The following is a 17,563-nucleotide window of genomic DNA, read 5'->3' as shown; positions in this document are numbered from 1 at the left end:
AAACTATAAACAGTGACATAGATTTGAAAAAGAAAAAAAGAAAATTCCATAGTTTTAAGAATAGGGAGAGAGAAGAACTTTAAAACAGTTGGTATCACTATTCCATATGTTTAAAAAGGTAGAAAAAAGCATGAATGTGTTAAGAAGAGATGTGAAAGAAACAATAAAGATCCAAATAGAACTTATCACTATTTTCACCCCTTGTTTCCCACTCCCATCTATTATTCCTATTGGGGCACGGCAACATATAGGGGCCTCTAATTTAATCCTATACTACATCCTAAAGGTTGACACCCTATTCTTTCAGAGTGTTGCCTCTGAGCTAATACATCAAGTATGCATTTAAAAGGTGTGCCTGTTTGGATGTATTATGTCCCCACAAATGCCATATTCTTTATTTCAATCTTGTGGGGGCAAACATATTAGTGTTCATTAGGTTGGAATCTCTGGATTAGGTTGTTTCCATGGAAATGTGACCCACCCAACTGTGGGTAATACATTATTTCCATAGAGGTGTGGCCCTACCCATTCAGCATGGGCCTTGATTCATTTACCTAAGCCTTGCAAAAGCCTGGACAGAAGGAGCTCACTGGAGCAACGTAGAGAGTAATTTTGAAGATGGCCGTTGAAAGCTGACGCTGATATTTAGGAGAAGGCAATTTTGAAATGCAACCTGGGAACAAGCAGACGGCAACCACATGACTTCCCAGCTGACAGAGGTGTTCCAGACGCCATTGGCCTTCCTTCAGTGAAGGTACCCTATTGTTGGTGCCTTAATTTGGACATTTTCACGGACTTCAGACTGTAAATTTGTAACCAAATAAATCCTCTTTATAAAAACCAGTCCATTTCTGGTGTTTTGCAAAATGGCAGCATTAGCAAACCGGAACAGAAGGTGATCCCAGTCCTCCAAGACTGGCTGCTTCTGGGTAGTGCAGTTATATGGTATTACCAGTGGATCCTATGGACATGGACCCACTCCCACATCTTCTTCTATATAAAGTAGGTCACCTGATTGGGTGCTATTCCATGCCTGTGAATCAAGCATTCTGTTAGTACCAGAGGGTGGTACTGGCTGAGGCCTTATTGGCAGGGAAGGAAACACATACCTAGAATCCTTACCTATCCCTGTTAAATTGAACCATTGGCCTTTCTAGGATGGAAGGGGCCCAATGGAATCAACTTGCCACTGAGTTGTTTGTTTTTCCCCTTAAGGAATTGTACCATATTGGAGGGTTAGGATATACAGAGGCTTCAGTCATTGGATCTGCTTCAGTAAATGTGAGGCCATGCTTTTGGGCCCTTATATAGCTTCTATCTCTGCTAACATGGCTACTACTTTCATGTGCCAATAGAGACAGTTTGGAGGTGACAGATATTGAAAACTAGCTAATATCAACTGGCCAAGACATTTTATCTACTTGATTGTTCAGTGCCTCTTCCATGGTGGATGCTTTCCAGTGGGAATTACTGACTTTGTTCACCACATCCTTCTATTGCAAAACTCCTTGTCTCTGATCATCTGGTCCTTTCCCTTCCAGGCCTCTGATCGTCCCACCAGGCTATTGACCAATGATCATAAATCTGCATATGTTCTCACCTAGGGCCACTTATTCTGTACAAAGTAGATGACCAGGAGCACTGCATGCTTCTCTGCCCACTGGGGAGATTTTCACCTCTGCAATCTTTAATGCAGCCACAGACAATTTTTTGCATGTACCATTTACTAAGTCAACCTGTCTCTCAACAAAGCTTGGGTTTTTTCCTCCTCTTTCTGCTGGTCATATGGAATGACCTCCTCCCTCCCACCACATGCCCAGAACCTATTTGGCTGAAGGTAAGAGCTGGGGAAAGTGTTGATGCATCTGTGGCAGGTGATATGGAGGTCTGGGCATCTTGTTTATGTAGCTTACATATGCCCTCTTGTCCTGCTTGGGTTCAATCTCAAGTGTAATTTTTCATTTTATGAAGGACTGCTGCTGAAACTATCAAACTTGATGATTTGGTGGGTTTGGCAGAACCCTGCTCATGATGGACAGTTTCAGACTCATGGTCACTTGGTGTCCCATGGCCAAGTATTCCATCTCTACCAGGGCTGAATTAACACACCAGGAACTGTTCCTCAAAAGGCAGTTAATTCTCTGACTCTCAGGGGTCTATGCTGTGATTCTCTCACTGAGGTTTACCATAAGCTCTTTCCCCAATGCTGACACCTCTTACTCAATGGGTCTACCATATTATATGGTTCAGGTGTCAGGGCTACTTGCAGTACAGCTTGGACCTGCTGGATAGCGCTTTCCAGCTCCTGACACCACTCAAACCTGGTATGTATGTATACACACACACACACACACACACACACACACACACGCACACACACATACATACATAGATATTTATTTCTTTATTCAGTAATGGTTCTTTGAGGGTTGAAGGAAAAGATGTCCATATGGCTTAGCTATTATAGTCTTAAATAATCTTTTTGAGCAACTCTTCTCAATATTCACATAGGCTTATGGCACTATCATAGAGTCAATGTCAAAATAAAATAACAGAAATTCTATTCAGTGGTTAGATAATCTAATTTCAATCAACTCTACAGAATTTACAACAGGATTTGGAGTAACAAGAAAAATCCAGGGGGAAAAATAAAACTAAAGATAAAGTGGAGGATAACGAAAAAAAAAGTTTGAATGTTTTTAGCTGATAAGTGTTCTTCGTCAAAAGATGCATTTAATTTTATAGCAGCATGCCACATTATGTTATTCATGATGGGTGGCAGGATCCAAGAGCTTAGAAACAATTACATTTTCTTCAGAGTGGAGTTGAATCTGTAATTTAATACAGGAAGTCAGCACTGGATATTTTTGAATTCTATTGAAAATTTTAGAGTATCAGAAAATTTACCAGTCTAATAAAGCCATATTTTATGACATTTCACATTTTAGTTTTAACTAATTTTTGCTTTACCTCTACAGTATTGCTGATCTCAAGGTTCAGAGGTCTTTTAAACTCAACTTTCAGATACCAGTTGCTTAAAGCCATTTCTTAGTTATTTTATTTATTTTTATATAGGCTGTGTGTGGTGGGCTGATTGGACTATTTTGTAGGCATACATTTCTATGCCTATTTCTGTAAGGACATTAACCACTTCTAAATTTGAAATTTAGTATTTTGGAAAAAAGAGAGAGAGAGAGAATAGAATTAGGACCCATGACTGTGGGTGTGCTGTTTAACAAAATTTTCCGAAAGTAGTTGACTGATTTATAAGAGTGATGTTTCCAGACTTCTGAAATGCTCTCACATTCCGTTGAGACTATCATCCTTTCTCATAGTGCTTCCCTTCCCTGAGTAAGAGGTTTTATAGCACATTAACCTTACTTATGGTTATAGCTATAAAATAATTAAACCCATGAGAAAAAAATACAGCTTCCTCAATTCCTCCTCTTACCCAAGAGGCCTATGGGATAGATTGAGTGAGCAGTATTCCCTGCACAACATGAAGTCTGGGCCAAATTGAAGATAAAAATAGCTAAAATGGCAAGAAATTATCATAATCTGTTTGCACAGCTTGTGAGGGAAATTGTTAGTGGGCCAGGACTTTGTTGTATATTTGTCCTATATAATTGATTCAGAATTGCTTTTGTGACACTTGCTGGTTATTTCGAGAAGCATATCTGTCCTGAGGAGCCCAAGGTCATCTGTTCAACCTGCATAGTAGCAATTAGTTAACTTTATATGGCAAAAAGTTCTCTTCCTTTGCCTTAAGCTTGCCTTAAAATCTAGTGTCTCCCAAATGTGTACTCCAGGACACAAAGGGGGCTTAACAAATAGCATGCATTTCTCAGTCCGATCTACTCTTACAAGGATTTATGGTATATCATTTGTATCATTTTCTTAAAGGGAAGAAAAGTACAAAAATGTGGCATGGTTTTTGCCTCTTTAAGTGGCATTTATTTAGAAAAAAATAAGATGAATCAATTTCCATGTGAACTTGGTTTTTTTTTAATATACGTTAGGTCTCTGTTGGGTGATCTGTACTATTTAATAGTTGATGTCATGCTGTGCAATTACTAAGAATTAATATGCTTCATTATATAGAAATACAAGCCTTCTTTGAAAAGCTAAAAGGAATCATTCTGCTGGGCTGCACAAGTCAGAGGGCCAGCCCTGACTTTACCCAGGTGGTCTGGAGAACAGAGGGCTTAGCATATTATGTTAATGAAGCATGCTCCACTTCCTTGGTCTTGGAGACTTGTTGCTAAGCAATACCCACTACAGCAATGTAAAAGATATGAAATCATAATTCAGTTATGGAAACAATAAAAGCTGTTATAGTTTTCAAAGGAGGTTACAATAATACACAATTTCAGAGCAAAACCACTCGAGAGTGCACATGAGGGTAGCAGAGCAGCAGCAAATTATTCAGATTTATGAAGGGGTGGTGTGAGATTAGCAAGAACTTGATGTAAAATTGGGTTAAGCCACACTACCATCCATCATTCCCTTAGAGCAGGACAATAACCACAGGCACAATAACATTACAGGGAACCACATGCACACAAGAGATTTATTTCACCAATATAATGCTATTAGATCAAAACTGGATTTAAAGTTCAGACTTCGTAGGTGGGGTATTTCATTCATGTAAAACTGTTTCTAAAGTTCACATTTTCCTCTAAAAAAAGCAATATGGAAGGCATCAAATATGTCCAAGAGTTCAACTTTACAAAGGCATTTCTCTTAATTAAATATTTTTGGCATGTAGCTTGTAATGTCTAGAATTTACCTGAGTTAATTTTTAGGACCAGTTAAAAAGAAAGTGTGTTTGGCTTGGATAATAAATAATTTGGAGGCTGATCTGTAGATTTCCTTTAATGCACTTATAGTATCATAGGTAGTAACTACTGGTGAAAAGGTTGGAAAGAGAAATTGGTCCTTAAAGGAGGATCTCTTGGTATTTCTAGTCATGTTAGGTCTATCTTAATTGTGTTCAGAAAATATGAGGCATGTAGTAGAGAGAAAGGCTTTCTCCTTTGGTTCTGCTGCTCAGATTTACCATGACCTTTTCTCACTTTTGAAGTCCTTACTACATGGGAATGATCACTTTATATTGCTTAGATGTTGCCTGTACATTTATCCCTAAGATAAGACAGGCCTTTGATAGGGTAATTAACTGTTTCATATATCTGGGATACCAATGAACTACTGTCTGAACTATTCTAGAAATTTCTGATTGGTGACTTAAATCTATCAGGATAATAATTTGAAAAAGTAACAAGTATGTTTTTGTATTTCTCCCCATGAACATCCCTCATTCATGCCTGGAGTATGGCATTGCCCTTTGTCAAAGGGGGCATTTCTCAGAATTAGACAGTTCTAGCATTTTTAATAAAATTACGAGTTCACTTGAAACATAGAAAGATTTAGGAATAAGATGGGGCCCGTTGGCATCATACCTTTTGTCCAGACAAGATGGAGGCCTCTGAGCTGGGAAGAGTGAGGGAGAGTTGGGAGGGGAAGCAGGAATTCGATGTGAAGTTTGCCTTCATACACTTTGGGAAAGTTCCGGTGGAAGGAGACCCATTCAGCATCCCCTCTAAGTTGGCAATCTAAGTGGAGGAGAACTGTCTCCTCAGGCCCATCTGGATGTCTGATGAAAAGCAGTTTCACTAATGTCTCTCCAGCCTTCTTGGCACAAGCATAATCAAATGGCTGCATGTGTCATTAGAGAAAGAGTCAGGCACTACTGACATATCTGAATCTCCTACTGTCTCAAAAAGACATGGGGGTGAGATGAAATCTTTCCTGTGCCCCTGGGAGGGGCACAGAAGATCTGTGGGAGAACCAGCAGCTCTGAAGAATCCAGAGGATTGGGTCACAGAGCAAGTGGAGTGACATACTGGATGACTGGAGGGTGTGGTGAGGTCTTGGAGTTTGAGGGGATTCTGTAGGGATGGAGGCCCATGACTAAAATTAATGACAAGATAGCTGTGTTCCTCAGTGGGTGCCAGGGAGACATAGTGCCCACACAAGGAGTAAAGAGAACTAATGTTTCCTCAGTGGCTTATTGAGCAGTTTCAACTTGGTGGCATATAAACATGGAAATAGTTTACTTTTACTCCAGTGACTGTCTGCAGATTATCTGGGCCAATTAGCAATTTCTCAAAGGTGGAATCTTTAAGAACATGTTGAAAAGATTGCTTAATTTCTTGTCAAGCAATTTTATAAGTTTAATATCATATTCTATTCAGTTTCCATCTCCTCAATCCACCCTATCCCTGTTCACCTAGGCAAAGCTTGTTTTTAAGGGAGAGGAATGTGATCTGCTGTAGTGTTCCTCCTCATACTCCAGGGTATTGAATTCAAGGGGTAACATGATCTAGGTCAGAGCTATCTCCTTTTTTCTCTTTCTCTCTGTTCTTTAGTCTGCATCCTTCCTTCCCACCTTCCCTCCCTCCCTCTCTTCTTTCCTTTCTCCCTTCCTCCTTCCCTTCTCCCTTTCGTCCTCCCTTCTTCCCTTCCCTTCCTTCTCTTCCTTCCTCTTCTTTCCTTCTGATCTTCCCTTCCTGCCATTCTTTCATCTCTTTCCTTCCCTTCTTTCTCCCCTCTCTTCTTGTCTATTTCTCCTTTTACTTTGATCAGTTTTTACTTCATGTATTTTGAAGCTCTGTTATGAAATTAATCTAGAATTGTTAGGCGTTCTTGATGAATTGACTCCATTATCATTGTGAAAAGCACTTTTATGCTTGGTAATATTTTTGCTCTGAAATTCATTTTTCTGATATTAATATAGCCATTTCTGGCTTTATTTGATCTTTGTTAGTGTGGTATATCTTTCTAATTTTACTTTTAACTGACTTGTGTCTTTATTTGAGGGATGTTTCTTGTAGTCAATATATATATTTGGATCTTGCTCTTATATCCAGCATGATAATTTCTTTTAATTAGAGCATTTATATTTAATGTTATTACTTATACAGTTAGGTTTGAGCCTATCTTCTTTCCAGTTGTCTTTTATTTGTCCTATTTCTTGTATTTTTTATTTCCTTTTTTCTTTTTCCCTGCTTTCTGTTGTATTAAATTACAATTTTATGAGTCATTTTAACTATTTTCTTGGCATATTAGCTATAACTCTGTTTAGTGGTTGCTTTAGGACTTACAGGGCATTTTTAAGTTATTGCAATCTACTTTGAAATGATATTATATTACTTCAAATATATAGTATACAAACCTTAAAATAGTATACATTTATCACCCTCCTCCACCCTTTATGCTATTTTTTAATATATTTTTACTTATACATGTATAATATGCCTAAAACTACATTACTACTTTTGTTTAAATATTCAGTTATTATTTAAAGAGATTTTGTGGAAAGCCGCCTCCCGAATCGGGCCTAGCGTATGCGCTGCAGCCTGCTCTAGAGTTACCCCCGCCCATCGAGTGAGCCAAGATGGCGCCTGCATCCTGTTTCCGCATAGTGACGCATGTATCCGCCACCCGCTCCTACCAATCGAAATCCTGTATACGCGATACTAGCCTAGAAGCTTATTGGTTGTTAATTGTGTATAAAAGGTCTTACCCGGACGGGGTAGGGTGAGACAGCCCACAAGGAGCCGTGCCTGACGGCCACATCGAGGCTGCTCTCCCACGAGGCGCCGTGCCCCGTGTGGGAACCAGTAACACAGAATGTTCATCTAGCTGTAGTAAAGGGCTTGCTTTCACAACTGCCGTGTGGTTCGAGTCGTGATTCATGACCAGGTTAGTTCGCGCAGTCTGCATCTCTCTCTCTCCTTCCCTGTTTCCCTTCGCCGGCCGGGAACCGGGGACCGAGCGGGGCAGCGCCGGACAAGTGGTGGCCCATACGGGGAAGCTCCTCCTCCTGCCTCGCTCTCGACGGTCCCTCTGTGAGGAGAGCAGCGCTGCGCGTCGAGCTTACGGCGGACTTCCCGCGCCTGATCAACGCGAGAAGGTGAGTGCGTCTTATTACATGATAGTTAGGGCCCGTGGGTTTTCAGGTGACCCCGGGGGACTCGGAAGAGCTCTCCGAGTGACTGAAGTATAGTGCCGACTGCAATCATGGGGCAGTCCGGAAGTTCACCTCTCTTAGCTCCCTTAAAGAACCTTTTGAAACAACGGGGTATCTCGGTCAGGAAAAGCTCCCTTCAGCGTTTTCTTGATGATGTTGATACTTTTGCCCCTTGGTTTGCCTGCACCGGCAGCCTTAGCCTACCCTCTTGGATGAAGCTCGGTCGCGACATAGACCGAGCGCGCCAGACGGGCGTGTGTATGGACCCGATTCTAGTACCCATATGGGAGACCGTCCGTGCGGTCCTTGAACTAGAATCGGCTACCGGCCTAAGCCCGTCCTCTGTCTTGCAAGAAGCACGGTGCGCGCTCCAAGAAACCCAGTCAGTTTCGTCAGCGGACGGCTCCTGTAAGGGCAAACCGCCGGAGTCCAGTGACTCTGACTCAGAGTCAGATAGCGATACTGACGAGAAGGCGGAAGCATCCCCGCTAATTGAGTGGGAGGAGCCTCCCGCCACACCCGTGCGGCCTTCCGCCCCGCCAATGTCTACCGCTGCACCCCCAGGGACACCCCAGCTCCCAACTGACGCCTTGGGCGGTCCCACCAAAGGACCTTGCCGAGAGCTCCCTCTAGTGGCCATGCCCAGTAAATGTAATTATCCTTTGCTGCCAGACCCGGAAACCCCGATGGGTCGGTCAGGGGAGGGGCAACCTTTGCCGTACCCCACGCCCGAGTATACAGGCCCTCAGGACCCTTTGCCATTAGGTAGTGGTGGGAGACATTTCTGGAGATGGAACCCTTTCACAACATTTAGACCTTTTGGCATGCTGGGTGGCTACCAGCCACTTGAGCCGCAGCCAGTCTCAGAAATGTACCCGGTTATTATCAATCCCCAAGGTGGCAATCGGCACGAATCATATGATTACAAACTATTGAGGGAATTGAGGCAGGCCGTCCATCAGTATGGCCCCAATGCCCCTTATACCTTGAACATGATCGAGAACCTCTCTGCTCTAAATCATACACCCGCAGATATTTTTCAGCTAGCCCGTGCTTGCTTGCCGTCAGGCCGATTCATAGATTGGAAAGCATGGTTTGAGGAGTTAGCTGAAGAGCAGGCCGCAAGGAATGCGGCGGGGAGACGTGGCGGGTGGAATGCTGACATGCTGTTGGGGAGAGGCGCCCATGCCCAGAACCAAACGGGTTTCCCACAAGAGGTCTATGCCCAGATCTTCCGCTGTTTTGTGGGTGCCTGGAAAAAGCTAACAGGTGAGGGAGAGGCTCAGGCCTCACTCAGCAATATACACCAAGGCCCCACACAGGTTTGCCTGGCCCTATGGCCCAGGGGAACCATAGCGCAGATGTAGCCACTCGACAGCTGCACATCTTTCCGACGCTGGTACAGTATCAACAAGCCCGAGAATTCCATGCCAAGTTTCACATCAATGCAGGTACCCTAGCTAAGCGGTTCAGCATACCACGTGCAGCTGCTCGAGATATTGTCCGAGCCTGCAACAATTGTGCAGAGCAGAGAGCAGTCCCCTCGGTTGGGGTCAACCCTAGGGGTCTCACCCCAGGGGATACTTGGCAGATGGATGTCACTCATCATTCAGAGTATGGTAAGATCAAGTACTTACATGTGTCGGTGGACACATGCTCCCAAGTTTTATTTGCCTCTGCTGAACCAGGAGAAAGAGTCTCCCACGTCATTGCACACTGCCTTGCTGCATGGGCAGCTTGGGGTAAGCCAAAGACGTTAAAGACGGATAACGGGCCTGCCTACACTAGTAAATCCTTCCAAAAATTTTGTGACAACATGGATGTCCAATTAAAACATGGCATCCCCTATAACCCTCAGGGGCAAGGAATCATTGAAAGAGCGCACAGATCTCTCAAAGACTTGCTTAAAAAACAGAAAGAGGGTATAGGCCACGGCCTGTCCCCAAAAGCTCGACTGTCTGTAGCCTTGCTCACATATAATTTTTTAAACGAAAATTCACAAGGAATGACACCTGCCCTGCAACACACCACCCCGAGTCCTCCGCATAGAGGTCTAGTCCGTTGGAAGGATGTCCTGTCGGGGCAGTGGAAAGGCCCTGACCCGGTGCTCAGCTGGGCCACAGGCTCTGTTTGTGTTTTTCCCCAGGAACCAGGACGTCAACCAGTGTGGGTTCCGGAAAGACTGGTGAGAACCGTGACATCACCTGAAGAAGCCAAGGAACAGCTGTCAGAAACGCCAACGAATATACAACCTGAACCATTAGACCAAGCCTCCGACCCTGCTGATGATGGCGACGACCGACAAGACGATAATAGTAGGACTGACCACCCCGCGGTTGCCCAAAAAGAGGATCGGTAACTCTGTTCTTTGCTCTCCTATAGCAATCCTTCTAATCTGCCTTTTTCTTTTTAGTGGAACTATATTTCCTCCACAAGCTTCAACGAGTCCTTCCCCCTCACCAATGACACACTGATCCTCTCTTTTGCTAACCTCTCTGTCAAGGTTGTCAACACCACAGTTGCGGCGAATGCTACTTGTGAAACTGGTAATGGCGAGTTAAGTAAGGGAGTCTTGCTTGAATTTCTTAACGTTACAGGGAAGAGCCGCCAGTCTTGTGAAGGGATCTTGAGTAAAAAGGAGACTCAAAGGTGCCTTTTCCTTCCAGGGCTTGCTCCTACAGTCTGCAACCGTTCCAAAGACCCGGATGCCTCGCCGCCCCGCTATCCTAGTGTATCGCCCAAGTTATGTCTGGCTCCCCGTCAAGGCAACCGACTGGGTTGGCCCTGTTTCTCAAGTTGTTTCACTTAACAATATCCCCTTCTCTAAGTCTAGGCGTCCAAGAGGCATAAAAGAATGGCTATCGAATGCTGCCAGTGTAGCTTCCTCTTTGTTTGTCCCAACGATCGGGCAGGCTGTGCTACAAGCATGGACAGATTGGCAGCTCGCCATAACGATGGAAACGGTAAATGGCTTGGTCAACCTTACCCGAGACGTGCTACGCCGCCACAATCAGATGCTGAACTTAAATTTCCAGGCCATTCAGAAACTCCAAGCGGAGATAGATGAACTTGGACTGGAAATAGATGGACTCTGGAGAGTGCTTCAGCAAACATGTGACACCCGGTGGCTTACGGTTAAACTCTGTGTCACTCCTGTCAGGGCCAACGTGACCGGAAGCATTTCCAGAGTCTCTGATTGGCTGAAAAGGTCATATTTTCCTGAATTTGTTAATCTCTCCCAACAGGTGGAATCTAGTTTAGACACAATTGGGGGGATCAAGTTAAAACCCGTTAAAGTCGATCTCTCCGGGTTAGGCGAGGTTCTACAGAAACTATTGCACAGTGTTTCTTCCTGGTTCTCTTGGCCCAATTTAACTAATTGGATCCTCATTGCAGTGGGATTATTGGTGGGATTAGTCGTTGTTAAATGTTTGCTAGAACGCCTGTTTCAAGCGCAGCAGCAATTGCGTGTTACCACTATGATGGCTATGACTCCCACCTCTGTTACCCCCGATAGTGACCGATTTATTAACCATACCCCTTCCTGGTCGCCTCAGGTGGGGCGCTTTGGAGCAAAATTTGTAGCGAATCGCATGGCTGTTTCTCGGGTGTAAAAGGCGACACCAGTAGTCATAATTTTGTCTCAGGTGGGTCTCTAGGGCAGAGTCCTAGTTGTGGCCAGACTGGACCCTAGCCATTGCACAGAGACACCTAGTGACACCCCCGACTCTGGTTACTGCTGTTCCTGCCCCCGTCGTTGTTCCCCAGTTGCCAGGCAAAGCACTGCAGGGAGAGTCACGTTGCTTCCAGCTTACGGACTCTCCGGTCTCCATATGACGTGAGCATTCTGGTTGGTGCTAGAGGCTCCGCCGCTGGATGGCTGAGGCCTAGTCCAGACTCCCCAAAGCACCAAAGAGGTTGTGAACCATTTGGGTTCACGGGAGCACGCTCATCACTGGAGACACTGGGTCAAAAATAAATAAGAAAGGGGGAGATGTGGAAAGCCGCCTCCCGAATCGGGCCTAGCGTATGCGCTGCAGCCTGCTCTAGAGTTACCCCCGCCCATCGAGTGAGCCAAGATGGCGCCTGCATCCTGTTTCCGCATAGTGACGCATGTATCCGCCACCCGCTCCTACCAATCGAAATCCTGTATACGCGATACTAGCCTAGAAGCTTATTGGTTGTTAATTGTGTATAAAAGGTCTTACCCGGACGGGGTAGGGTGAGACAGCCCACAAGGAGCCGTGCCTGACGGCCACATCGAGGCTGCTCTCCCACGAGGCGCCGTGCCCCGTGTGGGAACCAGTAACACAGAATGTTCATCTAGCTGTAGTAAAGGGCTTGCTTTCACAACTGCCGTGTGGTTCGAGTCGTGATTCATGACCAGGTTAGTTCGCGCAGTCTGCATCTCTCTCTCTCCTTCCCTGTTTCCCCTCGCCGGCCGGGAACCGGGGACCGAGCGGGGCAGCGCCGGACAAGATTTAAACTGTGAAAAAATTACATTTTCCTGTGCTCCTTATTCTTTTGTATAAATCCACATTTTTATCTTGTTCAATTTTCCTTATGCCTGAAAAACTTCATTTAACATTTCTTGTCACATGAGTCTTTTGGTAATCTCAATGTTGTATGTTTGAAAAAAATATTTTTGACATTGATTATGAAAGTTATTTTTGCTGGTTAACAGAATTTTATTTTGATTGTCCTCCCTGTCCCCCTACCATGCTTTTTAAAATATGTTACATCACTGTGCTGTCACTTGCATTGCTTTTTAAAAATAGAACTACCCTCTCTTTGGGTGCTTTTAGGTTGTTTTCTTTATCATTGGTTTTGTTATGCTTTGCTATAGTTTTCTGTATATTTCTTGTGTTTGGGGTTCACTGAGATCCTTGGAACTGAGAGTTTATAGTTTTCTTCAAATTTGGAAAAGTTTCAGCTATTATTTCTTCAATCTCCACCCCTACCCCCAATTTTGTCCTTCAAGGAACATAATTACATGTATGTTAGGCCACTTGAAGTTTTTCATATCTCACTAATGCTTGGTTAATTTTTCATGTAACCTTATTCTTTCTGTGATCCATTTTGGATAGTTTCTGTTGCTATGTACTCAAGTTCACTAATGTTTTCTTTTGCAATTTCTAATCTTCTCTTAATCCCATCCAGTACATTTTCATTTTACACCTTGTAGTTTTCATCTCTAAAATTTCATTTTGGGTATGTTTTTATCTTTTGTGTTTCTACTTAATTTTTGAGCATCTGGCATAACTACTATAATAATTTGATGTTCCTGCCTGTTAATTCTAACATCTGTGTCAGTTCAGGAGCAATTTTAATTGTTTGATTTTTCTTCTCATTGTGGGCCATGATTTCCTCTCTTTGCATGATTGGTATTCTTTTATTAGATGCCAAGTATTATGAAATTTACCCTGTCATGTGCTTGATATGTTTGGATTTCTACAAATATTCTTACTGTTTGTTCTGGGATACAGTTAAATTATTTGGAAACCATTTGGGTTTTTTTTGGTCTTCCTATTAAGATTTGTTAATGATTAGTCTATAGCTAATTATTCCCTGCTACTGAGGTAAGACCCTTCTGTGTAATCTGCCCAATATCCTGTGAAATATAGGCTTGTTTCTTGTTTCTTTTTTTATCCCCCATGCTGGCGAGGGGTGGGAATAGACACTATTTCTGGCCTTATGTGAGAATTGGTAAATGTTCCTGCTGTCCTCTCATATGGTCTTTTCCTTGGCCTTGGGTAGTTTCTCCACATACTTACACCAATAAGTGCTAAGATATAAATACATGAGAGAGGCTTTCCATCAATCTCCAGAGTGCTTTCTTTGCAGGTCTCTCTTCTCTGGAACTACGACCTGTGAAAGAATCTACCTTAGTCTCCCTGAATACTCAGTGCTATCTCCTCATATCAGGGAACCCACCATACTTTGTCTGAGTTTTCCTTTCTTGCATTGCAGCCTGGAAACTCTATCAAGTCAGGAAGCTGGGAAATTGTAGTGTTCCACTAGTTTGTTTCCCATCTCTCAGGAATCACTGTCCTTTGTTGTCTCATGCACAGTGTCTCAGCAATGTTTGTTTTTTTTTTTTTTAATTCAGTATTATTGAGACATTCACATACCATACAGTCGTCCATGGTGTACAATCAACTGTTCACAGTACCATCATATAGTTGTGCCTTCATCACCCCAATCCATTTTTGAACATTTTCTTTATACCAGAAAGAATAAAAATAAGAATAAAAAAACAAAAGTAAAAAAGAACACCCAAATCATCCCCCTCATCCCACCCTATTTTTCATTTAGTTTTTTCCCCATTTTTCTACTCATCCATCCATATGCTGGATAAAGGGAGTGTGATCCACAAGCTTTTCACCATCACACTGTCACCCCTTGTAAGCTACATAGTTACACAATCATCTTCAAGAGTCAAGGCCACTGGGTTGGAGTTTGACAGTTTCAGGTATTTACTTCTAGCTATTCCAATTCACTAAAACCTAGAAAGGGATATCTATATAGTGCACCCACCAGAGTGACCTCTGGACTCCATATGAAATCTCTCAGCCATTGAAACTATTTTGTTTCATTCCACCTCCCCCTTTTGGTCAAGAATATATTCTCAATCACATGATGCCAGGTCCAGGTTCATCCCCAGGGCTCATATCCTGTGTTTCCAAGGAGATTTACACCCCTGGGAGTCAGGTCCCATGTAGGGGGGAGGACGGTGAGTTCACCTGCCAGTTGGCTTAGCTAGAGCAAGAGGCCCACATCTGAGCAACAAAGAAGTCCTCAGGGGGAGACTCTTAGGCACAGTTATAAGCAAGTTTAGCCTGTCCTTTACAGCAATGAACCTCGTAAGGGCAAGCCCCAAGACAGAAGGCTCAGCATACCAAACTACCAGTCCTCAATATTTGTGAGAACATCAGCAACAATCCAGGTGAGGAAGTCCAACATGTCTGCATTTTTCCCCAGCTCCTCAGGGGGACCCTGCATATATGTTTTTATTCCCTGCCCGAATAACTCTGGATGTGTCACTGTTTCACATTAACCTGTGTAAACCTACCAGATCTCACTTCCTGTTCAAAGCTCCATGTAATTGTGGTGTTTGAACAAGCTGACTATACAAGTTAAATTGTTCAGTGTACTGCAGAAAATATAGATCCTGCTCCAAATAACCATCTCTTCCCTTGGTCTCACATGGAAGTTGAATTTTAAAACACAGTCATTATTGTCCTTTACATTTTAGCCCAATTTGTCCTAGTCCTAACCAGATCTGCTTCATTCATATCTCTAATTGAAGTCTAGACTCTTTTTCAGCTCTTTAATCCAACTGCTGTTTTGTATATTTTTTCTAATTTTTTGCTTGTTTCAGAAGGGAGGACAAATTCTGTCCTTGTGATTCTAACTTGGCTGAAAGGAGAAGTCCAATTTTTGCAATGACCTTTGAGAGTGATTTAAATAATAAGGAAAAATATCTTATATATTTACCGATATAGTTACCATTTTCTTTGCTCTTCATTCTTTTGGTAAATCCATATTTCTAACAGATTTCATTTTCCTTCCACCTGAGGGACATGCTTTATCATTTTTGGTAGTGCCAGTTTGTTCTTGATGAAGTCTTTCAACTTTTATATTTCTGAAAAAATATCTTTGTTTCACATTTGTTTTTGCAAGATATTTTCTCTAGGTGTGGAATTGTAGAGTTTAAAGAAGTTGCCCCCTAGTCTTCTCATTTGAATTGTGTCTAATGAGAAATATGTGGTCACCCTTATTCTTGTTCCTCATTATAAAAAAAAAATGTCTTTTTATCTGGCTGTTTTTTTTTTTTATTATTAAATTCAGTTTTATTGAAATACATTCACACACCACACAATCATCCATGGTATACAATCCACTGTCCACAATACGATAACATAGTTATGTGTTCATCACCACAATCTATCTCTGAACATTTTCCTTACATCAGAAAGAACCAGAACAAGAATTAAAAAATAAAAGTGAAAAAAGAACACCCAAATCATCCCCCCATCCCACCCCATTTGTCCTTTAGTTTTTATCCCCATTTTTCTACTCATCCATACACTAGATAAAGGGGGTGTGATCCACAAGGTCTTCACAATCACACTGTCACCCCTTGTAATCTACATTATTATATAATCATCTTCAGGAGTCCAGACTGCTGGGTTGGAGTTTGGTAGTTTCAGGTATTTACTTCTAGCTATTCCAATACATTAAAACCTAAGAGGTGTTATCTATATAGTGTATAAGAATGTCCACCAGAGTGACCTCTTGACTCCATTTGAAATCTCTCAGCCACTGAAACTATTTCGTCTCATTTTGCATCCCCCTTTTGGTCAAGAAGATACTCTCAGTCCCACGATGCCGGGTCCACATTCATCCCCGGGAATCATATTCTGCATTGTATCTGGCTGTTTTTAAGATATTCTCTAAGTCACTGGTTTTGAGCATTTTGATTACGATGTCCCTAGGTATAGTTTTCTTCATGCTTCTTGAGTTTAGTATTGATTGATCTTGGATCTGTAGGTTTATAGCTTTTATCAAATCTGGAACATGTTTGGCCATGGTTTCTTCAAATAGTTTTTTGTCCCCCCAACTCTCTCCTCTCTTTCTGGGGCTCCAATTATATCTATTGAAATTGTCCCATAGCTTACCAATGCTATGTTCTTTTTTTTTTTTTTTTAATTCTTTGTTTTTCAGTAGTGTGGTTTCTATTTCTATTCCTAAAGTTTCACTTATCTTTTCTTCTGCAATGTTTAATCTGCCAATAATTTCCAGTATAGTTTTTATTTATATATTTTAGTTTTCAAATTTTGAAGTTCAATTTGGATCTCTTGTATATCTTCCATGATTCCACTCTACATTTCCATCATACAAAATATAGTTTTAACTGGCTTAATGTCCTTATCTGCTAATTCTAACACCTGTGTCAGTTCTTTGTCTACTTCTATTGATCAATTTTTCTCTTCTTTGTAAGTTATATTTTTTTGCTTCTTTGCATGTTTGGTAATGTTTTATAGTTTTCCAGACATTGTAGATGTGATGTTGTTGGGTGCCAGATATTTTGTATTCCTAAAAATAATTTTGAGATTTTTTTTTTTTTGTGGGATGCAGTTTAGATGTTTTGATGCAATCTGGCCCTTTACATCTTGCTTTTATGATTTGTTATGTGGAACAGGGGCAGAGAGCAGTCAAGCGTTACTTTTTACTCACTGCAAAAGCAAAACCCTCTGTATACTCTGTCCAATACTTTGTGAATCATGAGTTTTTCCAGCCTAGCTGGTAGGAATGGACACCATTCCTGGCCCTTCATGAGTACCAGGCCCTGTTACCTCTTATTATTTGCTGTGTTTTTTCCCCTAGCCTCAGGTATGTTCATCACATGCAGGTGTACATCAGTACTCAGCTGAATACTTGAAAAGTCTTTACAAATCTCTGGAGTTATCTCTTTGTGCAGAAATCCAGTATTCTACTCTGCAAACTCTGTCTTCCTTGTCCTACCAT

This window comes from Choloepus didactylus, chromosome 4 (genome assembly GCF_015220235.1).
Source record: "Choloepus didactylus isolate mChoDid1 chromosome 4, mChoDid1.pri, whole genome shotgun sequence".
Taxonomy (NCBI): domain Eukaryota; kingdom Metazoa; phylum Chordata; class Mammalia; order Pilosa; family Megalonychidae; genus Choloepus; species Choloepus didactylus.
The sequence above is the reverse complement of the archived record's forward strand: the minus strand, read 5'-3'. Positions refer to the sequence as shown.